General features: G+C 37.0%; 1 non-coding gene across 1 annotated transcript; it reads right to left on the reverse strand.

The window, feature by feature from the left end:
- Positions 1-3,315: 3,315 nt before the first annotated feature.
- TRNAH-GUG (transfer RNA histidin (anticodon GUG)) lies at positions 3,316-3,387 on the reverse strand. Its single transcript has one exon. It is a non-coding gene; the product is annotated as a tRNA-His (tRNA).
- Positions 3,388-4,111: the final 724 nt, after the last annotated feature.

Below are 4,111 nucleotides of genomic sequence, written 5' to 3' on the forward strand. Positions count from 1 at the left end.
ATTGGTCAGGCAAGACCTTCCCTTAACAAAACCATGATGTGTCTGAGATATAACTGAATTCTTGTCAAGATGAACCTGCAGTGCTTCTTTAACCAGTGCTTCCATTCATTTTCCTGGAAGAGAAGTTAAACTCACAGGTCTATAATTACTTGTGTCAGCCTTTGATCCTCCTTTGTGAATTGGGGTTACATTTGCACTTCTCCAGTCTGTGGGTACCTCCCCTGAGTCCAAGGAAGCTCTCATAATTATGGCTAACGTATTGTTTACTTTATTTGCTGCCTCCTCTAATATAACTGGATAGATCCCATCCACCCCAGGTGCCTTTCTTGTATTTATATTCAACAATTTCTCCTCCACTTTACTCTCAATTATTACAAGATCATCTAGCTCACTGCCAGTGTTTACTTCATCTATGGCATTCCTCCCCTCCTGAATATCTCCTCATGTGTGAATGTAGATTCAAAATATTGATTTAGTTTGTTAGCTACCTGAGCAGGATCATGAACAGTTGAACCATCGATATCAAGTGGACCAATCTGATTCATCCCCTTCCTTCTAGAGTTTACATAAGTAAAGAACTCTTTGCTGTTTTTCTTTGCATCCCTTGCCAAAAATTTCTCGTAATCTGCTTTCGCCTGTCTAACCTCCTTTGTAACTTGGTTACAGATCAACTTGTATCTATCATAGGCTTCTGTGTCACATGTTAATTTATATGTATCCCAAGCATTTTAATTCTCTGCCATATGTCTCATTAGTTCATCTGACATCCATTTAGGCCTGAACCTTGAACAATATTTCTTAGTTGGTATGTAAAGCCTAGTAGTTTCCAAGATAAGTTCCTTGAATGCTCCCCATTTTGAGTTTGCTGTTGGTAACATCATCAGTTGATCCCACTGTATAGAATTTAAATACTGTCTCAGACCATCGTAGTCGCCTTTACAAAAGCAATAACCCTTCCCTTTACCCCTGATGGTAGTTACCTCTTTGAGTAAATCCCACTTCAGCACACTGACTGCTACCTAGTGGTTCATTTATCTGCAGATTCTTAATGCATGAAGAATCACTGCTGATAATCAAATCAAGAGTATTACTCCCTCTAGTTGCCTCCCGAACATGCTGATGTAGAAAACAATCATCCAATAAATCCACAAAAGCCCTGCTAGTGTGTGAGTAACCAGCCCCCAAATTACAGTCAATATCTGGGAAATTAAAATCTCCCATTATAAGACTCTCTGATTTACTGGCCCACTCTATTTCCCTGTACAGTTCCTTATTATACTCATCAGAGTCATTAGGCCTATAGCACACTCCTACTCTCAATTTTGATCTCCCAATGCTTATGTCACACCAAACTGACTCAACACTGCACTGTCCAGCGATGTCGACTGGCTTCACTTCTTTGGATTTTATGTGTTTCTTAACTAATAGCATAACCCCTCCTCCCTTACTATCCTGCCTATCCTTTCTGTAGACGTTCTACTCCCCAAATTCCAGTTCTGCATTCCTTATATCTGTGTCACACCACGTCTCTGATATCCCAACAATATCTGCCTTTGATGTTTTGAGCAATACCTAAAATTCATCAAATTTATTTACCAAACTCCTAGCACTGGTGTACACGCAAGTATACATGCACCTGTTCCTATTCTTAGCTACCCTAACACAGCCCATGTGTTTACTTGTACCCCAATGACTCAGAGCAGTCTCTGAAATATCCTGCATCTTATTTTCCAAGCTGCTGCTCATTCCAATAGAAGCAGTGCAAGAATCACTTTCACCTCTGCGAGTGGCTACTGTTAATCTATTAGTCCTTGTATCCCCCCAATCCAGCAGTTTTCCGACCCACCTAACAGTGCCTCGATAGCATCAGCAAACATTCTTGCACCCTTTCTATTTAAGTGTATCTATCCCATCCCTGTACAAGCAGTCTCTCCTGTTAACAAGTACAGACCAGGCTGAAACAAATTCTACCCCTTGAGCCTTGCACAATCTTTCCTGGGCCGAATTGATCGACACTGCTCTCATCATATACTCCCTCCAATCGTGTCTTGGCAGAATTGCAGACACTTTCAAATTCAACCCTAAATTTTGGTAAGACCACCCCCTTTGTTCCCCTCACAAATCTTGATGCCCTTATCTTGTTATCTTACCATGTTACTCGCTCAAGCAGCTCTACATTCTTCCTAAAATGAGGCCTCCAGAGGCAGTACTCAAGGCGTGGCCTGACCATTACCTTAAGCAAAGGGATAATCACATCCTTTTCCCTGCCAGATTTCTGTATATCATTGAGAATACCCAATGATATGCCCTGGCAGCGCCTGTTAGAACTGCTCAGAAAATTTAATATCTGACTCTACAATCACTCGCAGGTTCCTTTTCATTTTCTACCACCTTAAGTGTAGTACCACACAGATGGTACGTTACTCTGGGGTTACTTCCCTCCTACATATAAAAATACAAACAATAATAGTTTTTATGATATACGCTTACAGTTTCATAGTTTCGTAAAAGTAGTTCCAAGCAACTGATTCGAAAATACGAGATTTTAAATATTTTTTTAAAATTCTGTGTATGCAAATATAAAAGTAATCTGACATCTACCAAAGCAGGTTATAAACAAATTTTAGAATTGAAACGAGTAGCGCCATCTCTTAGAAGTATGACGTACTGCAAGCAATAATTGCCAATTATTATTTGAAAATCAAATTAAAATCAGATTAAAAAATGGATAAAAAAACATATATACCAAGTTTACTGCAAATTACAATGCATGTAAAAATTACTAAATAATATACTTGTTTACCATTGATAATAGTTACTATTTTTAATGATTGTTTACTATTCATGATAAATAAATATGTAAATCATTATTTTTTAATTCAGTAGAGTAATATAATATTTACAAGAAAATAATTATTTCTTAGCTTTCACGAGCCACCTGGTGATTAAAATTCTAATCGTTATTTTATAACAAAATATAAAAAGCGTAGAATTGTACTCAAAAAAATATTTATATATCTATTTCTGCTTGTCTTATTATTTCTAAATCTTATCGAATAACCTGATATGGTAATTCTTTAAATGAAATGAGAACGCTATAAAAACTTCTAACCATCAAATAAAAATCAGAACCCGAAAATTAAGATATACCGGAAGTAAAATTATATCAACCATTCCGTTGTGAGGATTCAAATTAAATGATTTTGAAGTCAAAATTAAGATCATCACATTTTAATTTTCAGTTCCATTTTATATTCTTGGTTAAATTAATTTAAGAGTCAAATTACTCCATTATTCCAACAAAATTTATCGACCTGCCGTGACCAGGATTCGAACCTGGGTTATTGCGGCCACAACGCAATGTCCTAACCACTAGACGATCACGGCTGTTGATAAATTCCTTGCAGTGAATTCTTAAATATCCACTCGATCGACAATTGATACCGGATATCCTGTTTTCTGGATTGGGCAGTTTTTATCAGGGAAAATGTAGGTGAGGCAGTGAGGCGTACACCTTCTGCTAAAAATAAGAAAAGAAAGAGTAACTTCGAGGTTCTTGATATGGTACACAGTATTAACCTGTGTAAATAGCTTGATGCAAATTATTTACAATTACAACTTGAGTTGATTCGATAAGCTATTTTTTTACGAAATTTGTAACAAAATTTATATATTTCTACTGTTTTATTTCTTAATATCCATACAAGGCAATCGAAAGATGGATGTACACATTAAGACTCTATGACTTCTATATTAATCTGTAGCAAAACAGCTTATTTGGATCTTATTATGGTTTAGGAACTGCTGGTGTAAGAAACTATGACCACCTAAACATTTCAAGTGTTGAATGCCCCCTACGAAGTAGCAATGTTTTGTTCAGACCCACGTTTTTTCAACAGGGTAATGCCTCATTCCATGTCGCCGTTTATTCTGTTGTTCCAGAAAGTTTCATTGACTTCAAGGTCCAAAATTTTTTAATGGTGGTTCATTGTTGGATTGCAGACCCGGAATGTGGAGTGTGTCGCAGCCAAATAAAGAACGACAGGCTGTAAAGTGAGTGGAAGTGACGTTATTATTATTATTATTATTAGCCACATGGCGTCTGGGCTCA

Source organism: Mastigoproctus giganteus, unplaced genomic scaffold, assembly GCF_048544385.1.
Source record: "Mastigoproctus giganteus isolate SK-2022 unplaced genomic scaffold, ASM4854438v1 scaffold_25, whole genome shotgun sequence".
In the NCBI taxonomy this organism is placed as follows: Eukaryota; Metazoa; Arthropoda; class Arachnida; order Uropygi; family Thelyphonidae; genus Mastigoproctus; species Mastigoproctus giganteus.